The 14,011-nt window shown below is 51.3% G+C and overlaps 1 protein-coding gene across 3 annotated transcripts in view; it reads left to right on the forward strand.

The window, feature by feature from the left end:
• GPSM3 (G protein signaling modulator 3) overlaps positions 1–14,011 on the forward strand; it is a 134,717-nt gene that overhangs the window by 93,320 nt on the left and 27,386 nt on the right. Inside the window, exon 1 of one of the 3 annotated variants that reach the window (XM_077286127.1) lies at positions 12,561–12,951. The exons of 1 other annotated variant lie outside the window; for it this stretch is intronic. The gene's annotated coding sequence lies outside the window, so the exon portion shown is untranslated. Of the gene's footprint in view, positions 1–12,560; positions 13,214–14,011 lie in introns of those variants that run through there. One more of the 3 variants, XM_077286125.1, reaches the window with a different exon arrangement.

The raw sequence follows: 14,011 nt of genomic DNA on the forward strand, positions 1-14,011 counted from the left end.
ATCAGGACAGCCGAGGGTCATACGAAGCATATTAAGTCCACTATGTATAAGTGAGAATAGAAAGTGTCTTACCCTGAGTCGCCCTTCCTGATGGCGGAGGTTGGCACCCTGGACGTCAACATGGTGCCCCAGCTCAATGTAAGCCGTTCCTACCCGACCCTCAGCGTAAAATCCGTACCTAGACAAATAGGTAGACCAGTTACCCTAGTGATTCGACATGCCGCCTCCGCTCAATGTAGGCCATCAATATCAACCCTCAGTGGACCTCCTACCTAAACAAATAGGTAGACTAGTTACCCTAGTGATTCGACATGGCGCCCCCAGCTCAACATAGGCCGACCCTCAGCGGACCTCTGTACCCAGACAAATAGGTACACCATTTACCCTAGGGATTTGACATGGTGCCCCCGATCAATGTAGGCTGTCCCTGTCGCTATTATCCTCAGCGTAAACTCGGTACCTAGACAAATAGGTAGACCAGTTACCCTAGGGATTTGACACGGTTCCCCCGATCAACGTAGGCTGTTCCTACACGACCCTCAGCGTAAACTCGGTACCTAGACAAATAGGTAGACCACTTAGCCTAGAGATTCGACATTGTTCCCCCTCTCAACGTAGGCCATCCCTATCTGACCCTCAGCGGACCTCCATACCTAGACAAATAGATAGACCAGTTACCCTAGGGATTCGACATGGTGCCCCCTCTCAACGTAGGCCGTCCCTACCTGACCCTCAGTTGACCTCCGTACATAGACATATAGGTAGACCAGTTTCCCTAGGGATTTGACATGGTGCCCCCCTTAAAGTGCTATAAAATTGTAAATTACCTCTGGCTTAGTTGATTGTCTAAATCTACTGAACATCAGATTCCATACAGGAGGTTTATCCAGTGCATATGCCGGACATAATATATAGCTCATCCATTAATTATAGGGTTAATATATAATGGGTACAAGTGAAATAAACCCGTATTCTGAGGTAGTAATATAAAGGATGAACTTATGTTAAGGTCGAGTACCCCACCCCGACGTGCTTTCCCCCTTATATGTCCAGAAGGGGCTCATCGGGGGATATATTTCGGGTAGAGAGTGGCGTTATTGTAATTCTGCTGCCATCTAGACACATAGTGACCCTCGGCTGTCCTGATCTGTTATTATTGGGTCCTAATTGTTATTTTACTAATACAAATGCAGGTTATTTTTAAGGTTTTTTCTAACTTTCGTGTTAATAATTAGCAGAACTATTCAGTGTGCACTATGGCGGCACGCTGGATAAAGACTCATATCATCGAAATGTTGCATGTATTTGGCAGAATTAAAAGATATATTTATAAGAATTTACGTCACTGAAGTTGTAGCCCCATGGCGTGCCACCCCTTTTACCGAACCCTCAAATAAACCTGCACTATTAACCTCTATCACGCCAGTGAGCTCTTTCAAACTGATGGATAATTAACCCTACCATCCACCACTTACTCGCAACACGTGCCAGCCCATTAACCTTTTCCCTGCCAGACATACCCCTGCCGTGTATTACCCCATTAACCTCTCATCTGCCAGAGATTATGAAGCTCTGGTCCATTAACCCCTTCGCTCTTTCCCCTCTCGCACACTTCATTAGCCTGCTCGTTTAAGCATGGATATTAATTAGCAGAAGGGAGGGGGGAGGGCTCCATCTCTGCGGCTCTAATTAAACGGAGCAGGCGGGTAATTAGGATCTAATTATCCAAAGATAAATGGAGACAATCCTCTCCTCTATCGCTCCATCCAGAGCCGCCTGTGCGCCTGTTCTCGTGGCTCTCTGATGCCTCATGCCCATTTCATGCCAGATCTCCATTCTCATCCTTCACGTTTTCTTCCGGGCCCATGTATCAGGCCCCAACCTATTCTGAAAAACTACAGAAAATGAAAATCTACCCAAATAGCGTAACGTCCTCGCCTATGTAACCACCTATCACCTGGGAAAATAACATCTGATATTACCTGGAGTTTTTGTCAAGTTTTTTACAGGATTTTTTTCATGCAGAAGTCTTGCCTACCATGAGAAGCCAACAAGTGGTCACCAGGTATATGTCTTCCTCACCTTGCCGTAAAGGTACCGTCACATTAAGCGACGCTGCAGCGATAGCGACAGCGATGCCGATCGCTGCAGCGTCGCTGTTTGGTCGCTGGAGAGCTGTCACACAGACCGCTCTCCAGCGACCAACGATGCCGAGGTCCCCGGGTAACCAGGGTAAGCATCGGGTTGCTAAGCGCAGGGCCGCGCTTAGTAACCCGATGTTTACCCTGGTTACCAGCGTAAAAGTTAAAAAAACAAACAGTACATGCTCACCTGCGCGTCCCCCAGCGTCTGCTTCCTGACACTGACTGAGCTCCGGCCCTAACAGCACAGCGGTGACGTCACCGCTGTGCTTTCACTTTCAGTTTAGGGCCGGCGCTCAGTCAGTGTCAGGAAGCAGAGGCTGGGGGACGCGCTGGTGAGTATGTGCTGTTTGTTTTTTTAACTTTTACGCTGGTAACCAGGGTAAACATCGGGTTACTAAGCGCGGCCCTGCGCTTAGTAACCCGATGTTTACCCTGGTTACCAGTGTAAAATATCGCTGGTATGGTTGCTTTTGCTGTCAAACACGGCGATACACGGCGACCTAGCGACCAAATAATGTGCAGACCTTCTAGCAGCGACCAGCAATTTCACAGCGGGATTCTGATCGCTGCTGCGTGTCAAATACAGCGATATCGCTCCCTAGGACGCTGCAACGTCACAGATCGCTGGCGATTAGTGTGACGGTACCTTAAGAGTGCATGCTCTTATCAGTTAATCGTCCATGCTTACCACCATGGTAGAGGACCACCCAACTCATCCAAAGATCCACACCTGTCTCAGATATCTGTGAACAAAGGAATGGATCATCACGATTCTTGTTTCAGCCAATAACTGCAGGTTAGAGTTGCGATTTGCCAATATTCATTAGATGAGTGGCCAGTGCTGACGAAACAGCATAACAACACCGCACAAGGCTAACATCAGTATCAAGGTCAACAACGAGGAGATCGAAGTGGTCGACGATTACATATTCCTTGGCTTCAAGATCAACTGCAATGGTGACTGGACATGTGAAGTAAAATGACGAGTAGCACGTGGAAGGGATGCAATGGTTGGTAGAAACAAGGTCTAGAAGAGCAGAGACATCACCATCGATACCAAATGCATATTGGTCAACGCAATTGTCTTCCCTACGGATGCGAGACCTGGAAACTCAAGATGGCTGACAGGAAGAAAATTGATGCATTTGAACTTTGGAATCTGGAGAAGACCTCTACAGATTCCATGGACAGCGAGCATCACCAACAGAGATGACCAAGTCAAGTCAAAACTATTACTAGAAGCTAAGGTAACCAAACAAAAATTAGCCAATTTTGGCCACATTACGCAAAAGTCAATTGTTGGTGAAAGATGGCATGCTTGGATCGGTCAGTGGCAGAAGAAGAAGAGGACGTCCATGAACCTGCTGGATCGACACCATCAAGAGCGACATGGGAATGACCATTGGTGAACTGAAAGAAGGAAGGATAGTACTGCCTGGCGAGTGATGATTGATATGATTATCGAGAGTCATGCTCAACTGAGCTGATAAGAGAGACAGCTGCCCAAACTGTTGGGTTTGCCAACTTACATCTCACATAAACCTAGTTTTCAGAAGTTTTGGACACAATCAAATCTGAACATAGCCTGGGTCAAAAAAGGCAGGGTTGTAATAAACACCACCAAAAAGTGAGCAATCCCAGGGAGCAACTGGGAGCGAGAAGTTTCAGCTACATCTCAGGTCTATGCAAACCTTGAAGGACTAGTCACATCTTAGACATTCACCCCATATACATCCTACCTAGTGACGTAGAGAATGAATGGAGAGGTGGGCATACAGGTCTGGGGAGGCAGGTTTGTGTCCCTGAGATGGGTCCTGTATCTATCACACACGTCTAACGTGGGAATAACCCTATAGACCTTTGTCGGACACCTGGTCCCATTACTGAATTTACATCTCAGGGCCTTGTGTGTGCAGACTGGGTGGTGCCTTAAACTCTGACAGTTTAATGGGCCACACTTTAAAGGGGTTGTCCGGTGAAAACAGAATAGGTGATAATATAGTGATCAGTGAGGGCTGACTGTAGGCCGATTGCTGCTGATCCCAGAGCAAAGATCTCCACCGATCGGTAAGTTATTACCTACCCTGTGGATCGGTAATAACTTGTTTCTACTGATCAAGCCCTTTAAGTCATGTGTAAGGCCACTGGAGCACCCCCGTGTAGGGCAATGGGGTACTCGGTAACGGGGCCTTCGGTTCTCGGTGGGGATGTCACAGTGGCTGACCCGGTCCGTGGCCTTAGGGGTCGTCCGTAGATAAATGGGGGAAAGGTCTTTAAAGGGATAGTGTTCGTGATGCCACCTGTGGTATTCGGTCAGGGTGACCGCTGCTTAGGGGTCCGCTGGGGTGATGTTATGGCATCTAGATGGAATACCTTCCCACAGGTGAAGTGTATCCCCAGGGCTTCCCAGAGTGTAGATGGTGAATGGTGTGAGGCGCAGTGAAGAACGAGGACACAAGGTTGCAGTCTCTTTACCTTTACTGAAGGCTTCAGTGTCCACAGTCCAGGGTACAGACCACGGGGTAGGCAGAGTCTGGCCGGTCCGAAGGCAAATCCAGAGTCCCCTTATCCAGGTGGAAATCAGTAGCCTTCCTCTAGCGCCTGGGTGTTGTAGTACCTCCCTGCTGAGCTTCTCGGTAAGGTCCTCACAACTATTGTAGATGTTAAGTCTCTTTCTCTCTGTCCCCTTGATGGATAGGATAGGACAAACCCGTATGACTGATGGCCTGAGGCTTTTTACAGGGACTCTATCAAGCCCCGGCCCCCACAATTTGCCACCGTGCCTCCTGGGTATAAGGTCGGGCAGCTAACATAGAATTAACTGTCCTGCCAGTGTCTGAAGTATTACATAGAGATTCTTACTCCCTCGGTGTCCTGGCTACCGGATTCCTGCACCTCAGAAGGAGGCAGCCTTTTACAGGGCAGAAATCCTTCTGGTTTCCTCTCCTTTTGCTATGACTTCGTTTCTCACCCTCTGCAATACACTCCTCTGTTGGTGTCTCTTTCTTGGGATGCTGCCGTACGTCGGGCAGGCGCAGCTCCGTGGACCCTCGTCCTCCTCAGACCACAGTCTAGATCTGACTGGAACTCGCTCCAGCCAGCTTCTCCTTCCTTCTGCCTAACTTTCTGTCCAGACCACCAGTTTTACCTAATTGTGAGGAGTGCCCTAATAGATAGGAGCGTAGCTCCCCCTGGCGGCCTGGAGTGTGAAGTATAGTGTATGGTTTGTGATACCTGGTAAAGAGATCTCCTTTATTGCCTTCAGACGTAACATCACTCCCCCTGGTGGAAGAACGACATTACTGCAACGACCAGGACTCTGGGGCGCTGCACCACCTATGGGTTTATGCTGCCTATAGGTAGACAGAACCGTGATTGAGCGTATTGGAAATCTTCCTTGATTCCCTATGTCAGTGTTCCCCAACTCCGGTCCTCAAGAGCCACCAACAGATCATGTTTTCAGGATTTCCTTAGTATTGCAACAAACTGAAGCCTGCTGAGGTCTCTGAGGGGCATTAATATTATAAATGACACGTGTTATATCAAGCAACTCCCCTGAGGATCCTCATAAATCTACAGAATTTATGTTATCAAAGATCATACAAATCGTGTTAGTTCTCCATCCTAACCTGACAATGTCATCCACTTTGATGCACAAGACACATTCCCTCCTTTCACAATACGGCGAGAGGGGTTGCTACTTTTGTAGAGTTCGGCTGATGTAGGCGAGGGGGCTATGATGACCCACATGAAAGCTGTCACATAATTGGTTGCATTTTGACATTTCTCAGGTTTTGACACTCAACAACATTAAATACCAGAATTCCTGGAGGTCTGAAATCTCAAAATCCATCGGCGCTTGTAAGCTGATACACCGTCATCTACGGATGGCATCATTTAGGAGTCGAATTATGGGTAATTTTTGGACATAAGTAACAGGGAAGTTGCTATTTTTGGAGAAAGTGTTACCATATGTGTACGTCTAATTCGATAGTAATGTGATCAGGGCGGTGGTGGGTGGTCTCGTCTGTGGCTGTTTGGTGTGGTTTGGTCGGGATGTTGATTCTACCAGCTCGATCACGAGGATCCATCTATATGTAGTGACATGTCTGGCTTGGTGATCCTTGCTTTGAGTGACATGTCTGGCTTGATTTGTTTGGAATTTAATTTGTTTGTTCTTCTCGCCATCCATGGTACTAATAACCTTCTTCTCCAGAACCACATTTCGATGGTATCAGTTCTTCTCCTGTCTTATTTCTTTATCGTCCAGGTTTTGCATCCATATGATACCACAGAAAATACCAAACTATGTACGAGCCATGACTTTATCGCCAGTGAAATGTTCTTCAATTTGAAGACCTTGTCCAGTAACACAGAGGAAAGGCTTTATTCCTCTTGGAGGGCAGATCATTTGCATACCTTTTATCCAGAAGGCATTGCCTGCCCTGTAAGTCACATTGCTTCTGCTTGTGATCTCCCCAAGGAGAAATAGCGCCCCCTAGACTTTAATTTTTCTTTTACCTTCCCACAATTCACATTGCATGTCCTTGGCAGCAATCGGTTAAATAATGGAAAGATGCAAATAATACTCCGGATTTGGGAACAGATGAGCCCGGTCTTACTTTCTGTTTTATTTGCAATCACTTTTGCGGTGGTGATGACCCCAAGAGATGGGCCTGTAATAACGCCGCCTTAGGTGAATGCAGAAAATCCAACACAGAGCGGCAGCGCCACTCTCTGGTGATTAGCTATATTGCAACTTAGTTCACTTTTTACAGCTATTTAACAAGTCACAGTTTGCATTTTACCTTTGTTCTTCCATTTTTTATGTTTTTTTTCTTCTTCTTTTTTATGAAAGTGTTTGTTAATAATTCAGCAATGTGTGAAGGGGAATTGAACCTGATCTGAAAGTACAAGGAAGAAATTCTAGTTTCTAGTTAAAAAGTCTTTAAAACTTTGGGTAGACAAGTGGCTTCAGCTTGTAAAAAAAAAGACAGATGCCTTTGTGTGGGTGTAATTAGCTGTGTAAGAGCGTGTGGGAATAAACACACAACTATTGTATATTGTATAGGCCTCAGTGCAGACTACACAGGAAGGGGCTGATCCAACAGACAAGAAAGCCCTCCAGAGAATCCTCCGAGACAGCCAGAGAGAGAGAGACCCCAACACTGAGAGAGACTGGAGAGACCCCAACACTGAGAGAGACTGGAGAGCCCCCGACACTGAGAGAGACTGGAGAGACCCTGACACTGAGAGAGACTGGAGAGCCCCCGACACTGAGAGAGACTGGAGAGACCCTGACACTGAGAGAGACTGGAGAGACCCCGACACTGAGAGAGAACGAGGCTGCGAGAGACCCCGACACTGAGAGAGACTGATGAGACCCCGACAGGACACTGAGAGAGACTGGAGAGACCCTGACACTGAGAGAGACTGGAGAGACCCCAACACTGAGAGAGATAGACTGGAGAGCCCCCGACTCTGAGAGAGACTGAAGAGACCCCGACACTGAGAGAGACTGGAGAGCCCCCGACTCTGAGAGAGACTGGAGAGACCCCGACTCTGAGAGAGACTGGAGAGACCTCGACACTGAGAGAGACTGGAGAGACCCCAACACTGAGAGACTGGAGAGACCCCAACTCTGAGAGAGACTGGAGAGACTCCGACACTGAGAGAGACTGGAGAGCCCCGACACTGAGAGAGACCGGAGAGACCCCGACACTGAGAGAGACTGGAGAGACCCTGACACTGAGAGAGACTGGAGAGACCCCAACACTGAGAGAGGCTGGAGAGACCCCAACACTGAGAGAGAAAGGGGCTGGAGAGACCCCAACACTGACAGAGGCTGGAGAGACCCCGACACTGAGAGAGACTGGAGAGACCCCGACACTGAGAGAGACTGGAGAGACCCCAACACTGAGAGAGGCTGGAGAGACCCCAACACTGAGAGAGGCTGGAGAGACCCCAACACTGAGAGAGAAAGGGGCTGGAGAGACCCCAACACTGACAGAGGCTGGAGAGACCCCGACACTGAGAGAGACTGGAGAGACCCTGACACTGAGAGAGACTGGAGAGACCCTGACACTGAGAGAGGCTGGAGAGACCCCAACACTGAGAGAGAAAGGGGCTGGAGAGACCCCAACACTGACAGAGGCTGGAGAGACCCTGACACTGAGAGAGACTGGAGAGACCCCAATACTGAGAGAGACTGGAGAGACTCTGACACTGAGAGAGACTGGAGAGACCCTGACACTGAGAGAGACTGGAGAGACCCCAACACTGAGAGAGACTGGAGAGCCCCCGACACAGAGAGACTGGAGAGACCCCAACACTGAGAGAGACTGGAGAGCCCCCGACACTGAGAGAGACTGGAGAGACCCCAACACTGAGAGAGACTGGAGAGCCCCCGACACTGAGAGAGACTGGAGAGACCCTGACACTGAGAGAGACTGGAGAGCCCCCGACACTGAGAGATAGACTGGAGAGACCCTGACACTGAGAGAGACTGGAGAGACCCTGGCTCTGAGAGAGACTAAAGAGACCCTGGCTCTGAGAGAGACTGGAGAGACCCCAACACTGAGAGAGACTGGAGAGACCCTGACTCTGAGAGAGACTGGAGAGACCCCAACACTGAGAGAGACTGGAGAGACCCTGACACTGAGACAGATAGACTGGAGAGACCCCGACTCTGAGAGAGAATGGAGAGACCCCAACACTGAGAGAGACTGGAGAGACCCCGACACTGAGAGAGACTGGAGAGACCTCGACACTGAGAGAGACTGGAGAGACCCTGACACTGAGAGAGACAGGAGAGACCCCGACTCTGAGAGAAACTGGAGAGACCTCGACACTGAGAGAGACTGGAGAGACCCCAACACTGAGAGAGAGAGACTGGAGAGACCTCGACACTGAGAGAGACTGGAGAGACTCCAACACTGAGAGAGACTGGAGAGACCCCGACACTGAGACAGATAGACTGGAGAGACCTCAACTCTGAGAGAGATTGGAGAGACCCTGACACCAAGAGAGACTGGAGAGACCCCGACTCTGAGAGAGACTGGAGAGACCCCGACTCTGAGAGAGACTGGAGAGACCCCAACACTGAGAGAGAGAGACTGGAGAGACCCCAACTCTGAGAGAGACTGAAGAGACTCCGACACTGAGACAGATAGACTGGAGAGACCCCGACACTGAGAGAGACAGGAGAGACCCTGACACTGAGAGAGACTGGAGAGACCCTGACACTGAGAGAGACTGGAGAGACCCCAACACTGAGAGAGAGAGAGACTGGAGAGACCCCAACTCTGAGAGAGACTGGAGAGACTCCGACACTGAGAGAGACTGGAGAGCCCCCGACACTGAGAGAGACTGGAGAGACCCTGACACTGAGAGAGACTGGAGAGACCCCGACTCTGAGAGAGAACGAGGCTGCGAGAGACCCCGACACTGAGAGAGACTGATGAGACCCCGACACTGAGAGAGACTGGAGAGACCCTGACACTGAGAGAGACTGGAGAGACCCCAACACTGAGAGAGATAGACTGGAGAGCCCCCGACTCTGAGAGAGACTGAAGAGACCCCGACACTGAGAGAGACTGGAGAGCCCCCGACTCTGAGAGAGACTGGAGAGACCCCGACTCTGAGAGAGACTGGAGAGACCTCGACACTGAGAGAGACTGGAGAGACCCCAACACTGAGAGACTGGAGAGACCCCAACTCTGAGAGAGACTGGAGAGACTCCGACACTGAGAGAGACTGGAGAGCCCCGACACTGAGAGAGACCGGAGAGACCCCGACACTGAGAGAGACTGGAGAGACCTCGACACTGAGAGAGACTGGAGAGACCCCAACACTGAGAGAGACTGGAGAGACCCCGACACTGAGACAGATAGACTGGAGAGACCTCAACTCTGAGAGAGATTGGAGAGACCCTGACACCAAGAGAGACTGGAGAGACCCCGACTCTGAGAGAGACTGGAGAGACCCCGACTCTGAGAGAGACTGGAGAGACCCCAACACTGAGAGAGAGAGACTGGAGAGACCCCAACTCTGAGAGAGACTGGAGAGACTCCGACACTGAGAGAGACTGGAGAGCCCCGACACTGAGAGAGACTGGAGAGACCCCGACACTGAGAGAGACTGGAGAGACCCCGACACTGAGAGAGACTGGAGAGACCCTGACACGGAGAGAGACTGGAGAGACCCTGACACTGAGAGAGACTGGAGAGACCCCAACACTGAGAGAGAGAGACTGGAGAGACCCCAACTCTGAGAGAGACTGGAGAGACTCCGACACTGAGAGAGACTGGAGAGCCCCGACACTGAGAGAGACCGGAGAGACCCCGACACTGAGAGAGACTGGAGAGACCCCGACACTGACAGAGAACGAGGCTGCGAGAGACCCCGACACTGAGAGAGACAGGAGAGACCCTGACACTGAGAGAGACTGGAGAGACCCTGACACTGAGAGAGACTGGAGAGACCCCAACACTGAGAGAGATAGACTGGAGAGACCCTGACACTGAGAGAGACTGGAGAGCCCCCGACTCTGAGAGAGACTGAATAGACCCCGACACTGAGAGAGACTGGAGAGCCCCCGACTCTGAGAGAGAGACTGGAGAGACCCCGACACTGAGGGAGGCTGGAGAGACCCCAACACTGAGAGAGAAACGGGCTGGAGAGACCCCGACACTGAGGGAGGCTGGAGAGACCCCAACACTGAGAGAGAAACGGGCTGGAGAGACCCCAACACTGAGGGAGGCTGGAGAGACCCCAACACTGAGAGAGAAACGGGCTGGAGAGACCCCAACACTGAGAGAGGCTGGAGAGACCCCGACACAGAGAGACTGGAGAGACCCCAATACTGAGAGAGACTGGAGAGACTCTGACACTGAGAGAGACTGGAGAGACCCTGACACTGAGAGAGACTGGAGAGACCCCAGCACTGAGAGAGACTGGAGAGACCCCGACACTGAGACAGATAGACTGGGGAGACCTCAACTCAGAGAGACTGGAGAGACCCTGACACCAAGAGAGACTGGAGAGCCCCCGACACTGAGAGAGACTGGAGAGACCCCGACACTGAGAGAGAGAGACTGGAGAGACCTCGACACTGAGAGAGACTGGAGAGACCCCAACACTGAGAGAGACTGGAGAGACCCTGACACTGAGAGAGACAGGAGAGACCCCGACACTGAGAGAGAGAGACTGGAGAGACCCTGACACTGAGAGAGAGAGACTGGAGAGACCCCGACACTGAGAGAGACTGGAGAGACCCTGACACAGAGAGACTGGAGAGACCCTGACACTGAGAGAGACTGGAGAGACCCCGACACAGAGAGACTGGAGAGACCCCGACACAAAGAGAGAGAGACTGGAGAGACCCCGACACTGAGAGAGACTGGAGAGACCCCGACACTGAGAGAGAGAGACTGGAGAGACCCCGACACTGAGAGAGACTGGAGAGACCCCGACACTGAGAGACTGGAGAGACCCCGACACTGAGAGAGACTGGAGAGACCCCGACACTGAGAGAGACTGGAGAGACCCTGACACTGAGAGAGACTGGAGAGACCCCGACACTGAGAGAGACTGGAGAGACCCTCACACTGAGAGAGACTGGAGGACTCCGACACTGAGAGAGACTGGAGAGCCCCAACACTGAGAGAGACCGGAGAGACCCTGACACTGAGAGAGACTGGAGAGACCCCGACACTGAGAGAGACTGGAGAGACCCCGACACTGAGAGAGACCGTTGAGACCCCGACACTGAGAGAGACCGTTGAGACCCCGACACTGAGAGAGACTGGAGAGACCCCAACACTGAGAGAGACTGGAGAGACCCCGACTCTGAGAGAGGCTGGAGAGACCCCGACACTGAGAGAGGCTGGAGAGACCCCGGCACTGAGAGAGACTGGAGAGACCCCGACACTGAGAGAGAGAGACTGGAGAGACCCCGACACTGAGAGAGAGAGACTGGAGAGACCCCGACACTGAGAGAGATTGGAGAGACCCCGGCACTGAGAGAGACTGGAGAGACCGTGACACTGAGAGAGACTGGAGAGACCCTGACACTGAGAGAGACTGGAGAGACCCCGACACTGAGAGAGACTGGAGAGACCCCGACTCTGAGAGAGGCTGGAGAGACCCCGACACTGAGAGAGGCTGGAGAGACCCCGGCACTGAGAGAGACTGGAGAGACCCCGACACTGAGAGAGACTGGAGAGACCCCGACTCTGAGAGAGACTGGAGAGACCCCGACACTGAGAGACTGGAGAGACCCCGACACTGAGAGAGACTGGAGAGACCCTGATACTGAGAGAGGCTTTAGAGACCCCAACACTGAGAGACGCAGGCTGAAGAGAGACCCCGACACTGAGAGAGGCTGTGAGAGACCCCAACACTGAGAGAGGCAGGCTGTGGGAGACCCCGACAGTGAGAGAGGTGACTGCGAGAGACCATGACACTAAGAGAGACTGCGGGACACCCCAACACTGAGAGAGGCTGGAGAGACCCCAATACTGGGAGAGAGAGGCTGGAGAGACCCTGACACTGAGAGGGAGAGGCTGAAGAGAGACCCCAACACTGAGAGAGGCAGGCTGTGGGAGACCCTGACAGTGAGAGAGGTGGCTGCGAGAGACCACGACACTTAGAGGGGCTGCAGGAGACCCCAACACTGAGAGAGAGAGGCTGGAGAGACCCCAATAACGAGAGAGAGAGGCTGCAAGAGACCTCCGACACAGAGATGCAAGTGGACCATAAGAGACCTCTGAGGGACTGCGCGGGATGAGAGGAAACCCTGACATTGGTGAGCGGAGCTATATACGATTGTGGGTGACACACGGGGGCTCGTGATGGGGGTTAAGGAACCTGACAACAAAGCTGGAGAAAGCTGCGGGGAGGGGGCGGTAAGTGACAGGTTTTAAAAAGAAAGAGAAGCAAAGAGAGGAAGACAGGAAGAAAAGAGGAAGAGAACGAACGGAAGAAGAGGCGTTGAGGGGAAGTGACAGCTTAGTAGAAGCAGAGACACCGAGGAGACGGCTCCAGACTTGGGCGATGCATGTAATAAGGTGAGCGAATCTCATATATACGGCCCGTCCCCTATATTCTGTGCTGTCCCCTATATACTCTGCATCCCCTATGTACTGTGCGTCCCCTATATACTGTGCTGTCCCCTATGTACTGTGCTGTCCTTTATATACTGTGCCGTCCCCTATATTATGTGCCACCCCCTATATACTGTGTCATCTCCTATATACTGCACTGTCCTCATACACTGCACCATTCCCTATAAACTGCACAGTCCCCTATATACTGCACTGTCCCCTATATACTGTCGTCACCTGTATACTGTGTTGTCCCCTATATACCGTACTGTCCCCTATATATGGCACTATCCCCTATATACCGTACCATCCCCTATATACAGTACCCATCCCCTGTATACTGTGTTGTCCCCTATATACGGCGCCGTCCCCTATATACTGCACTGCCCCTATATACTGCACCATCCCTTATATACTGCATCGTCCCCTATACACTGAACTGCCCCCTATATGTAGCGCCGTCCCCTATATACTGCACAATCCCCTGTATACTGTGCCGTCCCCTATATATGGCACCATCCCTTATATACAGCACTATCCCCCATATACAGCACTGTCCCCTATATATGGCACCATCCCTATATGCTGTGCCATCCCCTATATACTGTGCTGTCCCCTACATACTATGCAGTCCCCTATATATTGTGTTGTCCCTTATATATGGCACTGTCCCCTATGTACTGCGATGTCCCCTATATACTGCACCATCCCCTATGTACTGCGATGTCCCCTATATACTGCGCCATCCCCTATATACTGTGC

This window comes from Ranitomeya variabilis, chromosome 2, assembly GCF_051348905.1.
Source record: "Ranitomeya variabilis isolate aRanVar5 chromosome 2, aRanVar5.hap1, whole genome shotgun sequence".
NCBI classification, from domain to species: Eukaryota; Metazoa; Chordata; class Amphibia; order Anura; family Dendrobatidae; genus Ranitomeya; species Ranitomeya variabilis.